This window comes from Neovison vison, chromosome 13 (assembly GCF_020171115.1).
Source record: "Neovison vison isolate M4711 chromosome 13, ASM_NN_V1, whole genome shotgun sequence".
In the NCBI taxonomy this organism is placed as follows: domain Eukaryota; kingdom Metazoa; phylum Chordata; class Mammalia; order Carnivora; family Mustelidae; genus Neogale; species Neogale vison.
In genome coordinates this window covers 108651375-108678290 of record NC_058103.1, presented here as the reverse complement: position 1 = coordinate 108678290, position 26916 = coordinate 108651375, and the positions used below count along the sequence as shown (strand labels likewise).

General features: G+C 45.8%; 1 protein-coding gene and 1 pseudogene across 1 annotated transcript in view; one reads left to right on the top strand and one right to left on the bottom strand.

Annotated features, from left to right (window-relative positions):
- CGNL1 (cingulin like 1) overlaps nt 1–26916 on the top strand; it is a 162471-nt gene that overhangs the window by 15954 nt on the left and 119601 nt on the right. The window lies entirely within an intron of this gene.
- On the bottom strand, nt 18774–19527 carry LOC122894161 (annotated as a pseudogene).

The window sequence follows — 26916 nt, the reverse complement described above, 5'->3', positions numbered from 1 at the left end:
TCCTATTTCCTTGAGCTCCCAGAATCCAATTCATTGCTAAACATCAATCTGAGTATGCAACTTTCTGTTCATCATTCATCTCAAACTGAAGCCTACTGCGCCAAGTTCTGAATAATAAAGCTGAGTAAGGTTTTTACAACTAGGGGTAGGGCGAAGACAGGAACCACAATCATTTGTTGGCTGTGTTTATAGTTGTGGCTTCAATGGATAGGTAACTGGATGGCCTAAACTGAGCAATTATTTTTGTAAGCAAAATAAGGCTCTTTGATACTCCAAACTAACAAATCAGAAAATTAATTATGTCACTCTGATAATAGGAAGAAAGCAGGTAATATAGTGAGATAGGGATTTTCTTTTTTTTTTTTTTTAAAGATTTTATTTATTTATTTGAGAGAGAGAGAGACAGTGAGAGAGAGCATGAGCGAGGAGAAGGTCAGAGAGCGAAGCAGACTCCCCATGGAGCTGGGAGCCCGATGTGGGACTCGATCCCGGGACTCCAGGATCACGCCCTGAGCCGAAGGCAGTCGTCCAACCAACTGAGCCACCCAGGCGTCCCGAGATAGGGATTTTCTATTTGATTGGTCAGTATTAGTAGAAAAGTATGGATGTGCTTATTGGTGAAATGAAATAATTATATGTAGTAGTACTTTTGAGTAGAATTCTCCGCCATGTGGAAGAGCAAAAGCATATGATTATTGAAAAGTCTGTATACTGGAAAGGGCAGGGAGAAGGGGCAGTAGGGTGCTTCCATTATGTTGTGCTGAAACTCTTCATAAGTCTTTTGCTTGAGGGTTCTCTCTGAATTTGATTCTTGTAAATCAAAGAAAGAATGTTGTAACTGACATTTCCATTAAGTTGCTTTTAACTTTTATACCCTTGGGTTTTAGCATTTGGCTCTCCGTAATGGCCACCGGATGCCCACTTTATTCAGACAATAAAGATACCGTTGAACTGTGGTAAGATCATTTCCTTTGGAATAAAATGAAAAGCTTTCTGCGCTCACAATTGGAGGAAAATGTAAAATTTTAGTAGGCCTTTTCTGCTAAGACTGAAAAGAGTCCATGTTTGAACACCCATCAGCTTTGTGGCTCAAATGTGCCTTGGAAATTTCCAGCAGGCTTTTGAAATAAAAGAAGCAAATATACCTTTTCAGTGTGTGTTTTTGTAATGGGTCCTTAGAAATATTTGCAAGAAGAGTAGTATTTCACATCTTTGTTGGGATTTATTTTGGGATCCAAAGATCCTGAGATCATTGGTACATCGTGCTCTAGAGTGGACCTGATTTAAATTACTTATATGTGTGTGTGTGTGTGTGTGTGTGTGTGTATGTGTGTGTGTGGTGGGGGGAGGAAAGAAGGAGGAAGTAAGAGGTAGAGCAGAAGGAAGAATAGTATAAGAGCAGGGAGGGAGAAAGAGAGTCTGTGTGCACGTGTGTGAATCCCTACAGACCCAAATGGTTATGCTCACTTTACATAATGTTAGTATACATCCTCCTCTGGTTTTCAGACAGTCTATCCTATATCTGCAAATTGTGTGATTAAATTTGATAATTTTATTTATTTGTTTTTTAAGTAATCTCTACACCAAATGTGGGGCTCGAACTCATGACCCAGTGATTAAGAGTTTCATGCTGTATTGACTGAGCCAGCCCATTTCTCCTAAATTTGATAGTTTTAGATGAAATCTGCATCTATTTCAGAAAATATAAACATTAGGGTAATAACACTTCTGTGGTGCTTGGTAGTGCTTGGCACTGTTTTAAGCACTTCACGCCTATTAATTCACTTAGTCGTTAATAATAACCCTATTATTTTCCAATTTTTACAGTTGAGGAAAGCACAGACAGATTAAGTAACTCACCCAAGGTGATGAAGTTAGTGAGTAGTGGGACTGGGTTCAAAACCAGGTAGTTTGTCTTTGTCTTTTCTCAGTTGAAAGTGAATGAAAAACTAATTGAAGTAAAAATTCATGAGATTTGAATCCTTCTGAAATCTACCAGGTAATCTTGTAAATCGGAGACTTTTCTACTGGTGTTGATAGTGTTTCATTTAACTACAATAATCTATGTACTCTGAGTTCCTTGCTTCATGGTCAGCACGTTCAGTTATGTTACACGGTAAGAATATCTTTTATACATTATTTTAGTTGTGATTCTGACTTACATGAAAGGACAGTAGATTTAGCTAATCAACATGAAAAACTTTTATTTAAAGATTTTATTTATTTATTCATTTGACAGAGAGAGAGAGCGAGAGAGGGAACACAAGCAGGGGGAGTGGGAGAGGGAGAAGCAGACCTGCAGAGCAGGGAGCCCAACTCCAGGCTCGATCCCAGGACCCTGGGATCATGCATGACCTGAGCCGAAGGCAGCCGCTTAACAACTGAGCTTAAACAACATAAAAAACTTTACAGAGAGTTCCTTGTCTCCTCTTTCCTTAGGGAAGAAAGATGAGCTCTCTCAGTTCCCAAATGACTCTGTAATTTAAAATGAATTATTCCACTGGAAGAAAATATTCTTTCTCCTCCTGCAGGAAGCAGCTACTGCTTTGAGAAAAGAGGCTGCAGTCATTTTTCTCTTCAATGGCCTGGATTTAGTCCTGATGTGTGACTCTTGCCAGTTTCCTTTCTTTGAAATCTCAGCAGCAGCTTAACTAGTGATTCACCCTTCTTGAAATATATCTTGGGGCTCGTGTTCTTTCTACAGAGACCATTTCTGAATGTCTAGGTTCCTGCCTGTGCTTTTGGCCTTGAGTTATGATGGAGAACGAGCCCCCACCAGGGGAGATGGTATTCCAGAGTGACTGAGAGCTACAAGCCAGGGGCAGTGCCTGGCACCCTAGTGAGAACACAGGAGATGATCACCTCTGCTATGGTTGTTGGGTATCCGGCCGTGTCTTCATGCTGTGTGCTATGGTAGACACTGCGGCCATTGTCTGCTTCCATTCCCAACACATTCCCCCCCGGCAGGTGCTGTGTTTGTGTCTGTCCCCACTTACAGATGTAGACACAGCAGCTTAGAGAGGTGGAGAGTTTGCCCAGGGCCATATAGCTAGTAAGTGGTTAGAGCTATGGTGCAAACCCGCTTGGTTTAGTTTTTTTAAGGTAGAAAAGTATAGTGATCCTAAGTGTATAGGGTTTAATAGAACTTTTCACTTCCTCCCAGGCATCATTCCTTAACACAGATGACAACCTTCCTGTTTATATCACCATAGATAATTTTTTTTTTCTTTAACTATAGGTAAATTTTGATCATTCTTCAACTTCATAAAAATGGAATCCTATTCATTTAGAGTGTGCTCTTTTGTGTCTGGGTTTTTTTTTTTATCCGACATTATGTTGACATTCATGCACGGATTTGCACTAGCGTCATTTCTTTTTTCTCATTGCTAAATACATTGCTATATTTCTCACTGTATATTTCATTGTTTGACTGTACCTCAGTAATTGATTTATCTACTCTACTGTTGAGGGACCCAACATCAACCCCCAAAAGGGTTGTTTGTATTTCTTGGCTGTTATTAAAAGTCTTATTTAGTATTGTGTGTACATTCTTTTCTTTCTTTCTTTCTTTTTCTTTTTTTTTTTTTTTTTGTTCAAAGTAATCCCTACATCCAACATGGGGCTTGAACTCAAGACCTGGTGATCTAGAGTGGGGTGCTCTTCTGACTGAGTCAGCCAGGTACCGCCATGTAGATTAGGTCTTTGGTTCTATATCTAAGGAACAGAATTACTGGGTCTTCCTTTTTGTGGAGCTGTGGTTGATACCATGAAACAGTTTTCCAAAGCAGCTTTACCAGTTTACATTCCCACCTGGCAGTGTGAGTTTCGGTGGTTCCAGTGTCAATGCTTGGTGTTGTATGTCATCTCCATTTTAGTCCTCTAGTGAGTGTGTAGGGGGACTGTGTTGTATCAGATTTGGTTTTGGATCAATAAATGCTTATTGTAAAACATTTGGAACATCACAGAAACGTATAAGATGAAAATTAAAAACTTTCCATTTCTACCATAAAGACATACAGGTGTTAATATTTGGATATATTTTCTCTTTCCTCCACCACATATGTGTATGCATGGGTATGCTAAATACGAAACTGGAGTTGTTTTGCACAAACAAGATACTGTTAAAGCGGATATTTTGGGTGCCCATATAATGAAATAAGAAAGCAATGAATGGACTGCCCGGGAGTAGAGTCCCAATGATATTACAAGGGTACATCATATTGCCATTTGCTTATTTTATTTGGAGGAAGAAGGAAAAAGGAAAGGAAGTGAGCATTTATTATGCACTGCCATGCCTTGGGTACTGTGGTGCTGGGAAGTGCTATACACGTCCAGAGGGGACCTGTGTGCTATGAGAAAGTGTAACCCACACGGCAGCCATCTCCCATACAACATGTTTGAAAAATAAGTCTTATTTTACACCTAATAACAGAGCATGTTGGAAAACTGGGCTGATGTCCTGGTGTAAATGGAGTTTAATTAAACTGACGGGTTGTTTTCCCCATTGCAATGGTACACACACTACTATTGTTTTAACCCACTTGAACACTCATGCACAGAGAACAACACTTTGAATGGAGAATACGTCATTCTTTGGTGCATAGGCGTCATATTTTAACAGTTGTCCTGTTTTCTTCAAATACATGAAATCCAACTCTTTGTTGTTTTTGAACATTGAATCTAATCTCAAAATCCTAATTAAAGTCTATATCTGAATAATTTGCATTATTGGCTGAAATTTTCATTGGTTTGAAAGGTGGAACCTTGTTCTTTGAAGCCATGCTTCATCTCCTGAAAACCAAGGACTAAGTTTTGTTGCCCATAAAAATGCATTGGGGGTGAGGTAAAGTAGAAAAAAAATACACAAGAAATATATAGTCTTTATAAAAAATTTATTTTTAATTTTTAAAATATTTTATTTATTTATTTGACAGAGATTACAAGTAGGCAGAGAGGTAGGCAGAGAGAGGGGGAAGCAGGCTCCCTGCTGAGCAGAGAGCCTGATGTGGGACTTGATCCCAGGACCCTGAGATCATGACCTGAGCTGAAGGCAGAGGCTTAACTCACTGAGCCACCCAGGTGCCCCAAGAAATATATAGTTTTATAATATTGAATCTACTTTGGATCTTCATGACAATCAGTAGAGAGTTCTTGGTCTTCTCTCAAGAGCAAAGGTATGGAATCTTTATTGAAGCTTGCTAGGCTACAGTGAATTCTCTCTTGTGGGTATAAATTAATTTTGTGTGTGTGGGGAATAACTTTTAAGAATGATAAATATTTTGTATAAACTTATCAACTCACTAAGTTGTACACCTGAAACTAACTTTGTGTATCAACTATACTCAAATTAAAAAAATTTTTTTTTTAAGAATAGTGAGAATTGGAGCACCTGGGTGGCTCAGTGTGTTAAAGCCTCTGACTTCAGCTCAGGTCATGATCTCGGGGTCCTGAGATCGAGCCCCGCACCCCACATTGGGCTCTCTGCTCAGCAGGGAGCCTGCTTCCCCTCTCTGCCTGCCTCTCTGCCTACTTGTGATCTCTCTCTGTCAAATAAATAAATGAAGTCTTTAAAAAAAAAAAGGACAGTGAATATTTACTCTAATGTCTTTAAAAACAAACCCCAGGGTTCATAAAACTTTATTCAGAAAATACAACCTAACTAAAAATAATAGCTTAATTATAGAATATGTTGGGCAATTACATATTTCATATTAGTTCATATTCCTGATTTCTGAAGTTTATTTTTTTAAGGGATAAGGCTAAATATTTAGCTTTTTAATTAAAATTTCAGTAGGGACATATTGTCCTGAATTACTAAAACCTAGACACTAATTAAGTTTACCATTTTCATTCTTATTAGTCTTATTTATCATGTGAAGATGTCTTTTTATTTTCTTTTTTTATTGAAAACTAGTTAACATACAATATTGCATTAGTTTCAAGTGTACGGCTTAGTGATTCAACAATTCCGTACCTTCTACAATAGGTATAGTCACCATCTGTGACCATATGTATTACAATGTTATTGACCATATTCCCTAGGCTGTATTTTTCATCTCCATAACTTATTTTATAACTGGGAGTTTGTACTTCTTCATCACCTTTATCTAATGTCATCCACCTCCCCGCTCCACCTCTCCTTTGCAACCACTAGTTCTCTATATTATTTAAGACTCTAGGTTTTTGTTTGTTGGTTTTGTTTTTCAGATTCCACATGTGAGTGAAATCATATGCTATTTGTCTTTGTCTGACTTATTTCACTTAGCATTATGCCCTCTAGATCCATCCATGTTGTCACAGATGGCAGGAGCTCTTCCTTTTTTATGGCTGAGTAATATTCCATTATACGTGTGTGTGTATATATATGTACATATGTATGTGTGTGCATATATATATATAGGTATATATACCTGTATATATACCTATATATATATATATATATATATACCTAGGCAGGTATTTGCATATATATATATATATATATATATGCACACACATACATATGTACACATATATACACACATATGTATAATGGAATATTACATATATATATATGTATGTATATATATACCTGTACTTTAGGTATATACCTAAAATACATTCAGGAGTGAGTGTGTGTGTGTGCATATATATATATGCATATATACCTGTATACTTTAGATATATACCTAAAGTACATTCAGGAGTGTGTGTGTGTGTGTGTGTGTGTGTGTGTATAGTACCTCTTCTTTATCAGTCCATCTATCAATAGACACTTGGGCTGCTTTCATGTGGAGGTATCGTTAGAGGCTCTAGGTACCTAAGTCTCCTTGTTCCTACAGTAAGTAGCTGTGGAAATTTGCTGTGCTTCTATTCCATAGGACTGCTTTTTGTGGTCCTTCTATCATTGCCTGTAACTGATACCTTGTTTGCTTGCACAGCAACTCACACTTCTGTCATTGCTTCTTCTTGGCTTTGGGCTAGGGTTTGTGATTTCCAACTGTGCAGGGTTGTGTTTAAGAAGAAAAGGAGGAAGCTGATGGTGAACCATGTTATATGTTGGCTGCTGGGTCCGAGACTGTGTGTTGCCTAGAAAGGAAACAGTGACTTCCCAGCATCACTGTTCTGCATGCTCAAAAGCCATTCCTGCTTCTATTTATTTTTTGTTTGTTACAATAATAATAACTTTTTTTTTTTTTTTTTAAAGATTTTATTTATTTATTTGATAGACGGAGATCACAAGCAGGCAGAGAGGCAGGCAGAGAGAGAGGAGGAAGCAGGCTCCCCGCTGAGCAGAGAGCCCGATGCGGGGCTCGATCCCAGGACCCTGAGATCATGACCTGAGCCGAAGGCAGTGGTTTAACCCACTGAGCCACCCAGGCGCCCCTAATAATAACTTTTTTGTAACCAAAATGGAAGTGCTACAGAAATGTGTGATTTAAATTCAAAATCCCCTATTTTATCACCTCTGGGTATAACAACTCTTGAAGAATTTGGTAAACTTTTTTTTTTATTTTTATGTAACTTTATAAACATATCTTATTTTACAGAAACAGGGCTACTCTAAAACTAAATATATTATTCTGATAGTTTTATTTTATTTTTTTAAAGATTTTATTTATTTGACAGATAGAGATCACAAGTAGGCAGAGAGGCAGGCAGAGAGAGAGGAGGAAGCAGGCTACCTGCCGAGCAGAGAGCCCGATGCGGGGTTTGATCCCAGGACCCTGAGATCATGACCTGAGCCGAAGGCAGAGGCTTAACCCACTGAGCCACCCAGGCGCCCCAATTCTGATAGCTTTTTAAAAGAATGTATCTTGATACTTTCTGTGACTGTGTATATAACATTTTTTTTAAGTTTTAAGGTTAAATTTTACGGGGCACTGGCCGAGGAGCCCAACACTGGGCTCAAACTCATGACCCTGAGATCAAGAGTTGGATGCCTGCTTAACCAACTGAGCCACACAGGTGCTCCTATAATTTTTTTTTAAATAGCTTTCTGGTATTCTGCAATGTGGATATATATAAGTTTAGCCTACTTGCAATTAATGGACATTTGAGATGTTATAAATACTTTGTATACAAATATTTATACATTTAGGATTGTATTTGTATCATTCTTCTGCCTAGGGTGAATTACTAGAAGTAGAATCGCTGGATCAGATGATGTATACATTTAAAATTTGGTATTATCTGCTGTAAATGTACCAGTTGGCCCTTGTTTTTCTTCCACCCTCATCAAAGGCTGTTTCTGCATGGTGTTTCCAAGCACAAATTGTGAGTCAGAAGTGTCAGATGAGGTATTTTTGAGTTTCAGTTTTTAGTCAAAAAGGGAGACCTTGATTTCTTGGATGTAGAGGCAAGAAAGAGGAGAAATGGATACCTGTCTGTCAATAAGAGAGGAAGGCAGAATCAGGAAAAGGAGAAGGGAGGAATGGAAGAAAGAGAAGACACCAAGGGAAGCCCTAGTTTCCCACCAGAAGCAAATCCCTCCTGTGCCCTCATGTCTCTGCATGTGGCTCTTTGTAGCCTGGCCTGAGGGTCTTCCTAAATCCCACCTCCCTTCTCACCATTTCAGGTTATCCACTTAACCCTGAAATGGATAACCTCTGGGGAACGAGGCCTCCCTCTTTCCATGAGGACATCAATCACGGGTCAACACTTAGTGATAGAAACTAGGCCTTGTAGATCTAAGATATTGTAAGGCTCACAGAATTGCTGGGCAGGTGGGAACCAGCCTGTAGAAATGGTCTGGGACCAAGGGAAGCTGGGGAGGTAGGGCCACAGCCACGCTCCGAGTGGGCCCACCTGCCACCTGGGCCACACCGCCCTGGGGACACAGGCCCGCCTCATGGGGGCAGTGATGATACTTTGGCCTTTCCGTTCTTACCAGCTGGTGGTGGACTTTACCCCTCTTCAGCTCTTCTGCGTACATGGGGAATTCCCCAATACAGGAAGAGATCATATTCAGATGCTGACTGAAACGTGGATCATTTCCAGCCTCTGTCCTCTGTCCTGGGTAACCCCTTGAGCCTTCCTCCCCTGGGTCTTTGAGATCTCAGAGATGTACATGCAAATATACAGACACATCCAGGCTCACACACTTGTCCACATACCCCTTTTTAAATCACTCCGTGTGCCCCCCTGATCAGGGGGCATGCGTGGCGGCACGTGGTTCTGAAGGTGTTGGGTCTGACCTCAGGGGTAGGGATTCTGGCAGATGGTTGGTTGTGTCATGTCTGCTGGTGGCCAGGTAAGGATGATTTCGATGGAAATTGGATTTAGCTTGGAAGCTGTGACCCTTCAGCCAGAAGACCTGGGTAGGCTGACCAGTTAGATGGTTGGATTATTTGTGTCCAGCCGTCTGGAGGCCCAAATTCACATTCCTTGAAGAGGTGACTTCAGGTAAAAGAGGACTGGATTGTGAGTGAAGAGACAGAGTTTTTTTTTTTTTAATTTTTTTTTAAAGATTTTATTTATTTATTTGACAGAGAGAGATCACAAGTAGGCAGAGAGGCAGGCAGAGAGAGAGAGAAGGAAGCAGGCTCCTGGCTGAGCAGAGAGCCCGATGCAGGGCTCGATCCCAGGACCCTGGGATCATGACCTGAGCCGAAGGCAGCGGCCCAACCCACTGAGCCACCCAGGCGCCCCCCCAGACAGAGATTTTTACACTTGGTTCTGCCTGACACTGATAGGGAGTGGGGACAAGTCACATGACTGTCTTAAATTGTCTTCTCATGTTTTATTATTATTATTTTTTATTTTCCATGTTTTCAGTGAGGGTTTGGATGAAGTCATTGTTTTTGAATCAGACTACGCATCAGAAGAATTACCCAGGTTGTGGGTGTGTGCGTACCTGAAGGTGTGCAGAATGTTAGGCCTCAACTCTAACCCATCCATCAGAATTTCCAAAAGGGGTCTTGGCGACTTGTTAAAAAGGCTTCCAAGTGATTCTGATGATGCCACAGTTCTAGAATGCTGAAGGAATTTCCTTAACAGTTTTAATGTCTCGTGAAGTCTTTTCAATCCAGGGTGGGTGGTTCTAGAAAATTGGTCTTTTTTTTTTTTTTTTTAAAGATTTTATTTATTTATTTGACAGAGAGAGAGAGATCACAAGTAGGCAGAGAGGCAGGCAGAGAGAGAGGAAGGGAAGCAGGCTCCCTGCTGAGCAGAGAGCCCAATGCGGGGCTCCATCCCAGGACTCTGGGATCATGACCTGAGCCAAAGGCAGAGGCTTTAACCAACTGAGCCACCCAGGCACCCCTAGAAAATTGGTCCTATTTAGCATCTTCAAGTTAATATTTTAGTTATCCCTGAGGGATAATATCACTTGAGGCTTCATCCCTCATACCTCTTCTTTTTTTCTACTATCAGCTCTTCTCTGAACATAATAGGACACCGGATTGTCTCATCCTCAGATTTTCTTTTTATGCCTTCTGTGGCAAAGACTGCCAACTTTATATCTAGTATCTCTCCTCTCCTTCTTCTTTGGTAACCCAAAAAACCTGATATTTTTCTAGGGTGTAGTAATGTGCCAAGCCAAAAGATTCTGCTTCCCAGCCTCCCTTTCACCTAGCTATAGGGCCAGGGACTTAAGCTTTAGTAGGTGAAAGGTGAAGTGTTCTGTGTGGGGCTTACAGGAAAGTTGTATAGACAGTGTATAGACAGTGTATAGACATTGTCTAGACAGTGCATCCTTTTGCTTTTTCTCTGTCTTCCTACCTGCTGTATGGAACATGGACACAATGGCTGAAATCCGCTAGCCATCTTGGATCACGAGCTTGCCATGGAGATGGAAGCCATGCTGTAAGCATGTGGAGTATAAAGGAGGAGGAGTCCCACTCCCTCATGACCACGTGCCATGATGCCACGATACCTCCCCTGGACTGCCTAGCTCCTCACTTGTTTCTTACCAGTTAAGAAAAATTATTTTGGGTTTTCAGTCATGAGCAGCTCAACCTAACCTAACTGACAGTCCTGCTGTGTGGAGGCCTCCGCATCTCTAGGTGACTGGCATGGAGTAGGAGCTTCGTAGGTATTTAGCAGGTTCAACCCACAGTGGCACGGAAGCCTCCAGCTCCTCTTGCCTTTGCCTTTCCTGCATCATATTAAAATTACTCATAGACACCTTTTGGTCGCTCTGTCCCAGCCACCGAGAAGGGGGTTCCCACTCCTCTGTGCAGGGCTTTCATGCCACAGGCTCAAATATTTTGACGGGTTTGTGGATAGGAGGCCTTTGAAATTCCAACTGCATGCATTGTTATTTCAAATGAAAATCGGAGGACCAAATGAAAATGCAAGGATTCACTTTTCTGAATGTACTGAAGAAAAGGGAGGTGATTTTCAAATGATGTCAGGAAAGGCCACCATGGGATCTGTTGCTATCCTCTGTAGGCTCTACTTTTCCACAGTGCCTGCCAGGGACTTGATGTGAGGGGACCTTTTGGAAAGTGACTGTTCAGGAGCCCTGATTGCCAGCTCCTGGCAAGGGGGTCTGCCTTCTCAGTGGCAACCTCAGAGGTGGTCTTGGCCAGACCAGCTTGCCCCTGACTCACACGGAGCTTCGTCAGCCAGGCTGACACGCCCCTCCTCAGAGCCCGGGACAACACACTGGTTTCCTGGAAGCGTTTAGGCCAAGACTCTGCTGTGAAGAAAATGATACTGTTTTTGCAAGTATGGCCTAATGGGAATGTGTTTAAAACTCTTCCTTAACAGTAAAGCTCCTTTCAAAGAAATATGAACAACAACAGACTCCTAGAACAAAAAGAAAAAGCCGGGAGATGAATTAACTCTTCACTGAGACCAAGAAGTTTCTTTCAAAACAGGTTTCATCAGCTGCGTTGATTTGGGTGGCCTACCCCATTGTTGGTCCACTGAGAGCGGGGGCCAGAGGAAGACCCACGCCCCTTTGTGGGAAAAAGTGAATTCCATGGCAAACACCAGTGGTTCAAGAGTGTTTGCTTCTCCTGGAAGTAATTATAGAACTACGCAATCCCTGAAAGGCAACATCTGGCTGGCTGCAGACAGGCGGGCAAATACTTAGACTATGTAGATGGAGGTGATGTTGCACAGAAGGAAGAGAAACAACCTGAGAACACGGCCGTGAGGTTTAGTGCCCATGTCTGGAGAGAGAGCCCTCTCTGCCCCGGGGCTAACATCTTCTCTTCTGCCGTGGGTTCTTCTACAAGAGTTGCCTTCTACAAGAAGATGCACAGCCCAGAGCCCAGACACCCACCCACTCCCTTTCTGAGGCTTCTCTTGAGGAAGGGGGTCCTCCTACAGCTCCGGTTGGCACCCAGAGCTGAGATGGGTGTGCTGCCCGGGGAGCACCCTGGGCCAGTGCTCCACGGTCAGCCTTGACTTCTCAGCCGTTTCCATGCAGTCTGAGGTGTTGATTGAGACTGTTAGACCCATCTCTTTCCTCCCAATGCTTTCTCAGGGGGCCGTTGGCTCGTCCTCACCAGCCAGGTGCGGAAGAACCTGGGAGTTCTGCAGTGTGCCTCCCAGCTCAGTTTGGAGGGGCCCAGCTTTGGATCTCTTGAAATTCCGGGGCAAATGCCCCTCTTTCCTTTTCAATTTCGCATCTACCAGCTCACCAGCTGAACGGCAATATCATTGACTTATGAACATGAAGCGTTTTTCAGTTTTAATAGAACGTGCAGTATTTTGAAGTGAATGCATTTTTTTTTTAAAGGATTTTTAAAATTCATTTGACAGACAGAGTTCACAAGTAAGCAGAGAGACGGGCAGAGAGCCTGATGCGAGGCTTGATCCCAGGACTCCGGGATCATGACCTGAGCCGAAGGCAGAGGCTTTAACCCACTGAGCCACCCAGGCACCCCGAAGAATGCAGTTCTAATAAATCCAGTGAAGCAGTCCGGGATTTTCAGAGACCAGGTTTTTATGAGGGCTACGGTCATGAAATTTTGAGGGACTTCTGGGGAAGTCTGGGCCCTTACAGCAGGTTTTTGCAGATGGAGCATTTTCACATAGAAATGCTTCTGGTGGCAGTTTTGTTCAGACATTCTGCTGTTTTGACCACTTGGCTGTGGTCTTGCGGAACCCGAGACAGTGGTCTTAGAAGCCTGGGTTTGACTCTTTCTGGTCTCTTCAGGTTTCAAGCACCCGAGGAAGGCTTAGAGAAGACCAGATTTCTTTCAAGTCAAGAGGTCATTGAATAAATCCCTGGAGGAATTCAGGAAGGGCATCCTGCTTTTGAATAAATAGTCTGTTAGGTAACATGGATGAAATGCTGTTAATCACATTGAGAGGGGGCTCAAGGACTGTTTGTCTGGATTTGAGGGGTTACAAGAGCTGAGAGTCCTCTGAGCCCTGAGACCCCCAGATTTCCACCTCTGCTTGCTTGCTGAGACAAGGCCTCTGTTTCCTTACCTGTAAAATGATGCGGCCTGCCTCCCTGTCTTTTTTATGCGCATAAGTAGTGTGGTGTTGGTGCTTTCCAAACTGTAAAGTGTTGTATCTGTGTTAGTTACCAAGTTGGGCCTTTGTTCTTTCCTTCCCCCAGCCCATGACCTCTGGGGTCAGCGGCAACATCAGTACCACTGCTTCCACCATCTCTGGGGCGGGCTCTCTTTCTCGCACCCAGGCTGGCGTGTCACACTTCCCTGGGTCAAAGACTTGCAGCAGCCATTTGGCCCTGCTTCTGATTTGGGAAATGTGACCTTGCTTTTCCTGCTCCCAGGTAGGGCTTTCTTCTTCTAAAATTCTCCTATTCAGACTCTGTCATGGTTCTCTGTTTCTGCAGCATTCTCTCCTCTGTCACGTACAGTCTTCAGCTCTGTTCTGTTTAAGGGTGGGTGGTGAGCTCAGTTAGTGGGGAGGAGAGAAGAGATGTGGGATGGGGATGGGGACGGTGAGAAGGTGGCTTATTTATTTATTTATTTAAGATTTTATTTTTTTGACAGAGGGAGAGAGAGATCACAAGTAGGAAGAGAGAGAGGGAGAAGCAGGCTCCCTGTTGAACAGAGAGCCCTGATGCGGGGCTCAATCCCAGGACCCTGGGATCATGACCTGAGCTGAAGGCAGAGGCTTTAACTTACTGAGCCACCCAGGTGCCCAGAGAAGGTGGCTTATTAATCTGACTTTTTTGGTGTTTTCTCCACGTTCCCCTCCCCCAGCCCAGATGCTGCCCCCTTCCCCAGGGTTTTGAGAAGGCCTGAAAGCCCTTAGAAGACCTTGGCCTTATTTAACCCTGTGGGGCCGCATTTTACATTTAATACAAATGCTTTTCATTCATTCCGTGCAGATTTGCCAACTGCCATATTTACAGCTTTGCACCAGACCCTACATTAACCCTGAAGATGGGGTGGTAGCCTTAGCAAGGAGAGCAAAGCAAAGATCCTGCTCTTGGCAGCTTGTATTTAGGTGGGGGAGATCCTCTGGAGGAGAAGCGAGTAAACACAAAAGAAGGCTTATCAGTGGGTGATAAGAGTTCAGAAGGACAATCTGGTGAGATAAGGTGGGTTGTGAGGATGTTGGGGGGTGGGGAGAATACTACTTTATGGGGATGGTCTTTTCTGTGAGATGGCCAACAAGAAGTTGAGGCCAGAAGGAGAGTGGCCATCTGGGGGAAGAGCATTGGCAAAAGGAGACAGGAGACAGGGACATCATGGCCCTTCAGAGTGTTCTGGGAATAGCAAGGGGGATTGGCGAGGGGAGTGTGTTCTAAGAGGTGGTAGGGTTGCAGTGCAGAGCACGCTGGCTTTTGCAGTCATCTTCAGGCTTTTGTTGTGATGGCAGTGGAGTGGGAAGCCACTGAAGGATTTCAAGAAGGAAGGAGGTGGACAGCCTAGACCTCTCTGTGGAATTACAGAAAGCCCCGGACTTCCTGCGGACGTGTTCTGCAGCCACTGCCAAGGGACTGGGGCTTAGTGACCGAGGCAGGGCGTTGAAGGTGGGAGCAACAGGCCGGTTTTAAAAACATCTTCTAAAATGTCGACTAGGACGTGAGAACACAGTGAGAGAGTCACACGGAGGTGCTGCGTGAACCCAGAAGATTATGACGGTGCGTACGGGGCTGGTGGTTGGTTACTGACGCGTGGTGCCTTGAGGACAGTCTAACGCCAGTGCTCGCTCTTGCATTCATTTATACATCAAAAGATTGACTGCTTCCCCAACAGCTACTTGGTGCTTCTGTACTAACTGATACTAGGATTCATTGTCTCATTCCTGGTCGGCTGGCAGGACACGTGGAGGCTTGGGCCTCCTGTCTTTCTGACGGTAGGTAGAAGTGGTAGCCGTTGGATCACTTGACTACTGATGGGAGAGCCCTGTCATTTGCCCCTGCTGTTTGGAGGGGGGCTGCCAGCATGGCCTCCTCCCGGCACGAGGAGTTTCAAGACATTTGGCAACAAGAGCTAAGGTTTAGTGTTTATAGGAGGTCTTTTTTTTTAAAGATTTTATTTATTTGACAGAGATCACAAGGTGGCAGAGAGGCAGGCAGAGAGAGAGAGAGAGGAGGAAGCAGGCTCCCCGCTGAGCAGAGAACCTGATGTGGGGCTCGATCTATGACCCTGGGATCATGACCTGAGCCAAAGGCAGAGGCTTTACCCCACTGAGCCACCCAGGTGCCCCTATAGGAGGTCTTGACTCACTTGCTGTAATTTAGCCGACGCTGGGATCTATTATTTATTTATTTTAAGCAAAGATGAACAAATATTTTCTTTGTTTTTAGAAAAAAAATTCGCATCTGCTCTCTTTTCTGAATTGCTTCTAGTCTCACCACCCAAAAACATCTTCAAGGAAATAATTGTGAAAAATCGGCCTAGTGTGGCTGAGCTCTCATCAGAAACCTCATTCGAGTCACGCGCAGCCTTTTTGCTACTGAAAACACCGGTCCCTTTGGATGATATCTAAATTTCTAAGTTCAGATAAGGGGTTTTGACAGTGAGTTCCGTGTCTGAAAATATTCTTTTTTTTTTTTTTTAAAGATTTTATTTATTTGGCAGAGAGAGATCACAAGTAGGCAGAGGCAGGCAAAGAGGGAGAGAGGAGAAAGCAGGCTCCCTGCTGAGCAGAGAGCCCGGCGCGGGGCTTGATCCCATGACACTGGGATCATGACCTGAGCCGAAGGCAGCGGCTTAACCCACTGAGCCACCCAGGCGCCCCTCTGAAAGTATTCTTACTCTGTTTCGTTTCTTCAGAAGGCGTGGAGCCGCGAGGGTGGGGTGGGAGTTCAGTGGCCTGCGAATGTGTGTGGCTTAGGAATGTGTGGTGAGATCTTACAGCAGGTGGGATACTCAGAAAGAAAATAGTTCATCCCAAGAAGCTGTTTCCCCAGAGCAACTGAGGACAGAACACACCCTGCTCTGTGTTTATTTTGGTAAAGGGAAAGAGTCGGGTTTCCCTGGGGCCCCAAATGTCAGGGATGGGGAACACATACGTTCGTAAGCTGCACTCATTTCCTTCAACAGAGACCTTGATCTTGAGTGCCCCACTCAGAGATAAAGATACTTCTCTTTTCATGGGACGCCTGGGTGGCTCAGTTGGTTGGGCAGCTGCCTTCGGCCCAGGTCATGATCCCAGCGTCCTGGGATCGAGTCCCGCATCGGGCTCCTTGCTCGGCGGGGAGCCTGCTTCTGCCTCTGCCTGCCATTCTGTCTGCCTGTGCTGGCTCGCTCTCCCTCTCTCTCTCTGACAAATAAATAAAAAAAAAATCTTTAAAAAAAAAAGATACTTCTCTTTTCTCAAATGGGGACCGTCCAGTCGTTCCCTTTAGGCTCTCAGAACTGATTCGTCAGAAAGGAGTCATTCAAGCCCCAAAGCCAAGTTTGGGCGGTCTTCCCAGGGCTGGACTTCTGGAGGCCCTTTCCCTGGACCAGTCAGCACAGGTGGGCTGTACTTCTTCAGGAGGGGTGTGTCTCGAAATGGCCATTCAGCCCCCAGCTGTAGGTCACTGTGTGCATTCACCGAGGGCCATTAGGAATCAAACACTGTACAGATTCAAGGGCAGCCCTTACCTCCAGGAGCTGGCAGTCTGTAACGGGGAGGTGGGGAAGTGAGAGAGCGATCGCAGTGAGTGGGCCCAGGCAGCCCTGGGACACGAGTGGGGAAGGGTGGACAGGGGACAAAAGGCGGGAAACCTGGGGGCGTCCGGGAAGGTGAAGCCTGTGAAGAGTAGGGGTTGCCAGGCAAGCTCGTGGGAGCCATGGAGACCCTTAGTCCTGCATGGGGGCATCTCAGGTAGCCCCAAGATTGTCAGGGACTCGGTTTTGGTACACTATGCTAAGGAGAGCAAAAAAAAACAAAAAAAAAAACAAAAAAAAAAAACAAAAAAAAAAACCAAGGAGTATGTTTATCCTGAGTGTAAAGGAAGAAACCATTGAATAATTTTTAAGCCAAAGTACAAATGAGTGGACAGATTTGAAAAGGTCACACTTGAAGAGATCAGGGTCATGTAGGGAATGGGTTGGAGGAAAACAAGAAGGTTTTTGGCTGAGAGAGAATTCAGGAAACCTTTGCTGACACGCAGGTGAGAAATGGGGCAAATGAGGACGCCAGCACAGGAACAGGGGAGAACAGCTGAGATGCTCTAGGAGGCAGGTCGGCAAGAAGGAGTCACTAACTGGTGTGGTACCTAAGGGAGAGGAAGAATCTCAGATGCTTCTAGGTTGCTGGGGGCGGGGTCGGGGTTGACATTAGTGCCATGTCACGTGCTTAGTCAAGAATTTTAAGAAAGGATCGAATGGTCCCAGGACCATTAGCACTGTTAGACTGAAGAGTAGGCACAGCTCTGAGTTGAGTCTAAGGGGGGAGTTGTTTTTCTCTTTTCCTTTTTTCTTTTTTTTTTTTTTTAAAGATTTTATTTGTTTATTTGAGAGAGAGATAGTGAGACAGAGTGCAAGAGGGGGTAGGGTCAGAAGGAGAAGCAGACTCCCCATTAAGCAGGGAGACTGATGCGGGACTCAATCCCGGGACTCCAGGATCATGACCTGAGTCTAAGTCAGTCCTGTAACCACCTGAGCCACCCAGGAGCCCAGGAGTTCTTTTTCTTGTGAGAAACATGTAGAGATATCCCAGTAAGATGTTGTTTGGTCTGAGAAACAAAACTACTGGGAGAGAATTAGGAACAGAAAGTTCCCTACAGAGCATCTTTACCGTATGCTGCCTTGCATCAAGGTGTTGCCCTTTACCACCTTGACAGATGGCAATAATTCCTTCTGTTCTGGAAGATTAAAGGCACAAGCCATCAGCCCCAAAGGTATTTTAGTTCAGAAGGTGGGGGGGTTCTGACCAGCAAGAGTTCATCGCTTCAGTGGAATCATGCCCTAGTTGGGGGGCTCCTCTGTTTCTGGCGTGAAGACTGCACGGGAGTAGCATGGGTCTAGTGAAGAGGTCAAATGGACTTGGAGTGGGATGGACCAGATACGCTCAGAGTCTAGATCCTGTCATCTGTTAGTTTATGATCTTGTCCAAGTTACTGAAGCTCCTTGTTCAGTTTTCTAATTTTTTGGAGGTGGCGGGAGGTTGTCAAACAGTGTTTATTGAATGTAAAGTAATCCCAGCTCCACGGGGAAGAAAACTGCAAGGAGAAAGATTAATGCACATTACAGACTCACCTGTGCATTTCACACTCACATGTGTACAAATGCCCTCACCAGCGTCCATACCACATCCATATCTAAGCTCCAACAGTGACTAAGCAAACACCTGCCTCCCCCAGGCTGAGTGACAGCTGTTAGGAGGTGGTGCCGAGGTGGGGCCCCAGAATGGGTTCTAATAGCAGCAGCCTTCTCCCTCCCCGGCCCCTGACCTCTCCGAGGGACCCAGGATGCCTAGGAAGTAGGTGGCAACTCTTTCCCACTCTGCCACAGACCCTTCTTGGCCCGGATCTCATTCATGGCCTCTTCCATGGAGTGTGGATCCCTCTTCTTGGCCATGGGTATACGTAGGTCTTGTCGGACTGCAGCATGTGGGCTGTATCCTTGGCTGTCCCCTTGCCAGTGAGGTGGCTGTACTTGTCCTTGCAGTCCCCACCATGGGCCCCTGCTGGGCTGCCTCCTCTCACTGCCTCTGGGCCAGCTTCTTCAGCTTCCGTGTCTCTTCCACCTTCTGTGGGTCCCACTCCTCCCCACGATGGTGGGAGTCCAGCTCTTCATCTGAGAAGAAGTCCATCCCTCCACTTCCCTCCATGCAGGGGACTTTTTTTTTTTTTTTCTTTCTGGAAGATCGTGACATAGTGACACTCATCATCTTTCCCAAAGGAGAAGAATGTCAGGCCAGCCCCTCCCACCGTATCGTGTAGAATGCTCCTCTCTGTCTAGTTCATCAGCTGACAGTTCTTGATCGGCCCACATCTTGGATGAAATCTGACAGCTCTTTCTCCATCATTTATTTTGTTGTTTCTCTTGCTCCTGTAATGTCTCCAGGTGGTGGTCTGCTCTCAGGCCTTGCACCGAGATTCCTGGTCCCCAAGGCTGCATTGCTTCTCCATGGGGCTCAGGATGGATCCCAGTGGGTCCGCCATTTGGGAATTCAGTTCTCCCATTTGACAAGAATGTTGGGAAGGTTAAATGTGAACTTATGTAGAGGCCCCTAAGTAGTGCCTGGTCCATAGTAGGCACTCCGGAAATTGTCGATCTTCCTCTGTTGTTGATGTGGGACATGTCTGTATCACCACTGGACAGGAACCCTGGCTTTCTGCTTATGAACCAAATGGCACTTGGTCCTTTGGGCAGATAGCCATCTTCTTTCTCTTCTACTCCCTGCATCTGGTTTTTGGTCAGTAGATGGAAGGGAATGGGCCCCTTCTCATCACTTCCACTTTCTTATCTCATCTCACACTGTAATATCTGTATATGTACTATGTGTGTTTGTGTGTACTGTGTGTGTGTGTGTGTGTGTGTGTGTGTCTGTCTGTGTGCCTGTCTGTGTGGTGTGCCTTGAGGTGGGAGGGTTGGAATATGAGAAGGCTCCGTAATGATTAAAAGAGAAAGAGGAAAAAATAAATACAGTCTAAATATATCTGTTGTTATATTATTTGTTAAAGACCTGCAAAAAGCTTTGTTAACTTCTAGAGAAACCATAAATAGAACCTAGTAAAGCTGCTTTTTCAAAATATTAAACCTCTGCACCCTAATTTTATCATGGCTTATGAGCATGACCTTTAATTCTTATATTAAATGTGATACTTTTATTTATTTATTTGATAGAGACACAGAGAGAGACAAGCAGGGGGAGTGAGAGAGGGAGAAGCAGGCTTCCCGCCGGGCAGGGAGCCCAATGTGGAGGCTTGATCCCAGGACCCTGGGACCATGCCCTGAGCTGAAGGCGGACACTTAACGACTGAGCCACCCAGGTGCCCCAACATGATGCAGTTTTTAAAAATATTGTATTTATTCACTTGACAGAGAGTGAGAGAAGGCACAAGCAGGGAGAGTGGGAGAGGGAGAAGCAGGCTCCCCACGGAGCAGAGAGCCCGATGCGGGGCTCCATCGAGGACCTCAGGATCATGACCTGAGCCGAAGGCAGACACTTGACGACTGAGCCACCAGGTGCCCCTCAATATGATGCATCTCTGTGGCTTCAGTTTCTTTTCTCCTTTGCTAAAAAGATAAAGTACAGTCCTTTTCTTACTAAGAATGAAGTTTATCATGGTTATGTCTTTTCAGATTTAGTGGAGAAAATCAGATTTACTTGAAAATTATGGGGTAAGGGGCGCCTGGGTGGCTCAGTATTTAAGTGTCTGCCTTAAGCTCAGGTCATGATCCCAGGGTCCTGGGATTGGGTCCTGCATTGGGCTCCCTGCTCATTTGGGAGCCTGCTTCTCCCTCTTCCCTCTGTCTGCCACTCCCGCTGCTTATGCACTCGCTCTCTCTCTCACAAATGACTGTGTGGAATCTTAAAAAAAAAAAAAAATAAGAAAAAGAAAATGGTGAGATAAGACATCTGTAGGTTTTGTATTTTAATTTAAGAGTCTGAAAATAAGCTACAATGGCTTGGAGAATACAAATGAGCACAGTACCACAAAGACCACTTTAAAAAAAAACAACAACTTTTGAAGGAATTTACTAATATGTGTATCAAATTTATACCACATTGGATGGTGCCATTGGCAATGTTTTTCTCCATGTCCAAATATTACGGAAGCGTGCCACAAGCAGGTGCTTAATCTGGGGATAGAGGTTTTTCTGACGGGAGCCAGTTTCTGAGTCATCTTCTAGAGTCCTGCGCTGTCTGTAGTCTGTCTTTGTCCCCTGTGGCCTCCCTCCCTTCTGGCTGGGCATTCAGTCCCTGGTCTTGGTTCCGCCAGCTGTGCTCTCTGTGGTTTGGGAAGCCGAGACCCCGTCTGCCGTCCTTGTCCTCAGGGAGCTTCTATTTGGGCTTTTCTGGCATCCCTGCCATGGCCTGCGCACCTCTCGCTCCTTGTCTGCATTCTTTTCTTCGATGTGGGTGATTTCATGGGCCTTCGATTTCACTGCTTTTTATTAATTACATTATTATTTCATTATTTTTTAAATTTAAGTTTAATTAGCTAACATACAGTCCATCATTAGTTTTTTTTTTTTTTTTAAGGATATTATTTATTTATTTGACAGAGAGAGGGAGATCACAAGTAGGCAGAGAGGCAGGCAGAGGGAGAGGGAGAAGCAGGCTCTCTGCTAAGCAAGGAGCCCAATGTGGGACTCGATCCCAGGACCCCAAGATCACGACCTGAGCCGAAGGCAGAGGCTTAACCCACTGAGCCACCCAGGTGCCGCTCATCATTGTTTTTGATGGAGTGTTCGTGCACTCATCAGTTGCATGCAACACCCAGTGCTCATCCGGTCACGTGCCCTCTGTCACCCACTTACCGCCCCGCCCCGTCCAGTGTCTTAGTGTCTCGCAGTACTTCCCTGAGAGGAGTCTCCGCTGCTGCTCCAGCTCTCCCCGAGTCCTGCAAGGACAGACGCCGTTTACCAGGCGTGTCCCGTGCTTCTTGGAAAGTCCACCGAGGCTCCTATTTTTTCTGTGTTCAGCATCAATTGCCCTTTAACGTTCACAGCCTTTTATGTGATGTCCCCAAGTTTCCTCTGACTTCCTTCCTCCACCAAGAGGGCAGCCGGCTGACGACGAGTGTTTGGGCATCAGGCGTATTTCACGGATGTGCCTGAAGTGGTTCTTCAGTTTCAGTCCAGGCTGGAGTCGCTTCGTGGTGGATGTGGTGGGTGGGTGTTAGGTGGGCCAGAACCCCACACCCAGGCCACAGGCAGGAGCAGCTTCCCTCCACTTCCCTCCATGCAGGGGACTTTTTTTTTTTTAAGATTTTATTTATTCATTTGACAGACAGAGATCACAAGTAGGCAGAGAGGCAGGCAGAGAGAGAGAGAGGAAGGGAAGCAGGCTCCCTGCTGAGCAGAGAGCCCGATGCGGGACTCGATCCCAGGACCCTGAGATCATGACCCGAGCCAAAGGCAGAGGCTTTATTTAACCCACTGAGCCACCCAGGCGCCCCATGCAGGGGACTTTTATTTTTAAGTCAGCGTTGGCACGGATCAAAGTGCAGGATAAGATCTGGAGAAGACTTGGCTCTGAGGCAGTTCTACTATCCTCTCCCGTCCTAAAGACTGTTCCTGGCTGTACTAATCACCGGGCTGCTTTTCTTTGGTGGGATAATCTTGATGTTTTCTCTGTACGTGTAAGTGGATGATTGGTATTGAGTACATAGGAGATGAGATCATTGACTCTCAGATTTGGAAGAACCTTCCCTTTCTGAGGGGCTGACACTGGAATTCCTTCTCAAACCCGCCTTCAAGCCTGTGAATGAATGGGCAGCCCCACGCTGTTTGTCTTCCTCCACTGACGGGGAACTCACTGTGTCTCCCAGAACAACCCATTTTATCTTTAGGCATCTCTAACTGTTAGAGAACTTTCCCCACCTTAGATTGAGTTGGCATTTGTATCCCTGGCACAGTCAGTCATTGTTCCTTGTTCTAACCTTTGGAGCCATGCAGAGCAAGTTTAATCCCTTTTCACATGGCGGCCCTTCTGGTATTTATGTTGGATGACAGTTTTTCCTGTTCTCAGCCCTGTTCTCCTCCTCTGCACCCAGTGCCTGCTCTTAGCTTCTCGGTCCTGAAATCATCCTGGCCAGGCAGAGGGGGGTCCCTAACTCACGGGGAAGTTAGCATCTGTTAGCAGGTCTCTTTTGGCTAAGGAGAGGCTCTTTCGTCCTTGGCATTCCTTGCATGTCCCCTGAAGGTGTGTCCTTGGGTGTAGAGACACACTTCTGAGAGAGTTGGGGGTAGTTATTCTTGATTTGAAGGGTGTCTGCAGTTAGGTTAACAGCCTTGCCCTGCTGAATCTGGATGTATAATTCCCAGAGATTATTGTGTTCATGGACAACCATCTATCTCATGGTGGAATTGTTGTCAGCTATGATCCCCCAGATCTTTTTTCTAAGAAACAAGATTTGCTTCTGTGTCTTACTCATCCTGGAGTCAAACAGTTGGTTTCTTTGGGGCCTTTGATTCTCCCTGTTTAACTTCATTTTGTTCGGCCTGACCCATCGTCTAGTCTGCTGGTCTGTTTGGTTCCTTAACTCTCAACACATCGCCCGTGTTTCCTGGGTTTCTGTGGTTCTAGTGGTTCAGGGCATCTCATATGGTTTACCACCTACCGGGTATATGGTTTGGGGCAAGGGCACGGTGAAGAATCTTCTGGGGCAACTGGCAGAACAGATGAGTGGTATCTTAGGGACCCCAAGGGCAGGAGGGAACAGCCTCAGGAAATCAGAACTGGGGAAGCTGAAACAAGATTTCACCTCATCCTGCTGCTTTCTGAATGTTTGTTTTTTCTTTTTTCTTTCCTGGAGGCTGATTTTTCCCTGTCCACGATTTGGGTGGCAGACTGAATAATGCCCCCCTCCCAAGATATCCACATTCTAGTTCTGGAACCTGTGAATATGTCAGTTTACATGGCAAAAGGGGTGGGATGAAAATAAGGACCTTGAGATGGGGAGATTCTCTTGGATTATCCGGGTGCACCCAGTGTCATTGCAGGTTCTCATGAGGGAGGGAAGGAGGAGAGGAGATGTCAGAGGAGAGGCAGAGTCAGAAGAGGCTCATGAGCTGGCTTTGGGGTTGGAGGAAGGGGCCAAAGAGCGAAGTGGTGCAGCCGGCTTCTAGAAGCTGGGAAAGGGGTGCCCGGGTGGCTCTGTTGGTTGAGCAGCTGCCTTTGGCTCAGGTCATGATCCTGGAGTACCTGGATCGCGTCCTGCCTCCGGCTCCCAGCTCCCAGAGGGAGTCTGCTTCTCCCTTTGACCTTCTCCTCTGTCATGCTCTCTCTCACTCTCTCTCGCTCAGATAAATAAATAAAATCTTAAAAAAAAAAAAAATAGAAGCTGGAAAAGGCTATGGAACGGATGTTCCCCTAAAGCCTCCAGAAGGAAGGCAGCACTGACGACACCTAGATGTTAGCCGAGTGAGACAGCTGACCTCCATTTACGGTAAAAATAAATGTGTGCTGTCGTCCTAAGCCACTCAGTTGCAGGTGCCTTCTTGCCTTCAAGTCTTCCCCACGCCACCTGCCCCCTTGCAGTAGGGAGCTCCCCACCTGCCCCTCGTGCCCGTGCTGGACGCGCAGTGTGGGTGGTTCCTGCCTTTCCACCCCCTGCCTTCCTCGTTGTTGTCCGCCTCCCGGCCCGGTGGGCTCCCTCTGTGAGCTGAGTTCGTGGTGAGTGTCTGTGGAACTGAAGACCCCAAGAGAGACCCGGAGGCGTCTTTCGGAAATCCAGCTGCTCCATCAGAGTTCTTGGCCTCCCCGCTTACAGCCCTGCCAGAGAAGGAGTAAGGCCGGTCCCTCAGGATTTTCTCCCAGCGAGCCCGGCGTGGGCCTCGAGAGGGCCACTTCTTCCCTAAGTGTTCTTTCAACGAACTTGAATCTGCTCGAGAGCCCCTGTGTGCTGCGTCCATCTGCTTTGTAGGACTGAACTATTGCCACGTGTTCATAGTCTCCAAATACCAGAGGTTTGTTAAAGGAAGAGAAGGACCCACAGAAATACGGTTTTGATGCCTTCTTTTTCTTCAGTGCAGTGTGGTTGAAAAAGTGCTTCCACGCTGAGGATCTCATTTAATCCCCAGCCCTTTTCCAGTTTGTTAAGTACAGGAGTGATAGCGTCCAGCTCTCTGTGTGTTGGGGTGGAGCCCCCCCCCAAATTCCCACGGTCGTGACCCACCCAATCTCTCTCATGGGGGCGGGAGATGCTCTATTCCCAGGGCTGCTGGAACCATGGCTCACCACCTCTTTAAAGTTGTCAAGGATTTTCTTCTTCCTCTTAGAATGCCAGACAGCACTTTGCATTCTGCTTTCCCTTTTCCCTAAGTCAGCATCCCCTGTACCCTTGCCCTCCCTTCCCTGCTCTTACCACGGCCTCCTTGCCGTCTGGGAATTGGGCCAGCCTCGGTGACCTCTGGCTCCGCCAAAGCTATCTGGGGGGCCTTGGGGGAGTGATTCAACCCCTGGGAGCCTCAGTTACCTCACCTGCAAATGGCGATACATGATAAGCTCCCTGGCAGGGTTGCTGAACAATGTATTGGACTGCTCAGCACGGTGCTGTCTTCTTGGTAAATGTTCAGTGAGGGATCGGGATTATTTATTACTGTACTATTAATCACATACCTGGTGTGTTTAAAAGCACTAGACATCTAATCTCTCTTTATGCTGCCATTTCTACAGGTAGGCTGATTCCGAGGTCAGACTCTGCACTAGGCATCAGAATAGAAATGTACTTTTTTTTTTTCCTTCTGAAGGTCTCAGACTGGGGTAGGGGCAGGAGTCTCCATTCCTTGAGTCATTCATTCAATCAGTCAGTCAATTCACAAACGCACTGTCCGGCAAGCTGTAGGGCACTGGGGGTAAAATGGTGAGAAGAACCCAATACAGTGCCTGTTCTCATGGAACTTGCAGTCTGACGGAGAAGGCAGACGTTAATTTATTATTATTATTTTTTTAATTTTTATTTTTTTTAAAGATTTTATTTATTTACTTGACAGAGAGAGATTACAAGTAGGCAGAGAGGCAGGTAGAGAGAGAAGGAGGAGGAAGCAGGCTCCCTGCTGAGCAGAGAGCCCGATGCGGGACTCGATCCCAGGACCCCGAGATCATGACCTGAGCCGAAGGCAGCGGCTTAACCCACTGAGCCACCCAGGCGCCCAGCAGACGTTAATTTAAAACAAGAAAATACACCTGCTGGGGAGGAAGCTGGACAAGAGTCTAGGGAGATGTTGCCTGGGTGTCTGGTGGACCTTGGGGTTGGATCTGTGTCACCGCATGGCAGACATGGTCTTCGACTGGGTGGCACTGGGCTTTGGCAGCACTGGGTCCAGGTCATAGCAGGGTGGTGATAGCCTGGGTCCCAGCAGGGGACAGTCCAAGGTGTCTGAAACCTTGGGGACGCTGTCAGAGGCACAAGCGTTTATAGGAGGGGAGCAGGGGTGAAGAGCTGTGCTGGGGAGACTCAGGGCAGCTGAGTCCTCAGGTGCTTATTAAGGAATGTTTTAAATGGGGTTTTAACTTGGCCACTCCTTCTGTTCAGCCCAAATGATACCCTGGTCCGCGTTTCCTGTCACAGTGACCGGAAACGCGGACCAGGCTATCAAGCAAGTTTAATTAACATCCTAGTCTGTGAACATGCTTCCCTCGTATCTCTCATTTTTCACTAGTCCTTTCTTGCTCTCCATCCCGATTTCTCTGTCTTCTCCTGTTTGATTTCTCCTGTTCTGGGATTCCCTCAGCTCTTCTGTTTTTCATCCAATTAACGTTTCTGTGTAAGGAGAAGCGTGCTCTTTGGCTCTGAGATGGAGGAGGAAGGAGGCTGAGCTCCGTCGTCCATAAGCGACACTGGGGAATGGGTTTGGTTTGACGGCCCATTTAAACTCCGCCCCATGCTGCCTTCTCCCCGGAACGTATAGCTTCCGTGTGTGCCCAGCCCTCGACGTG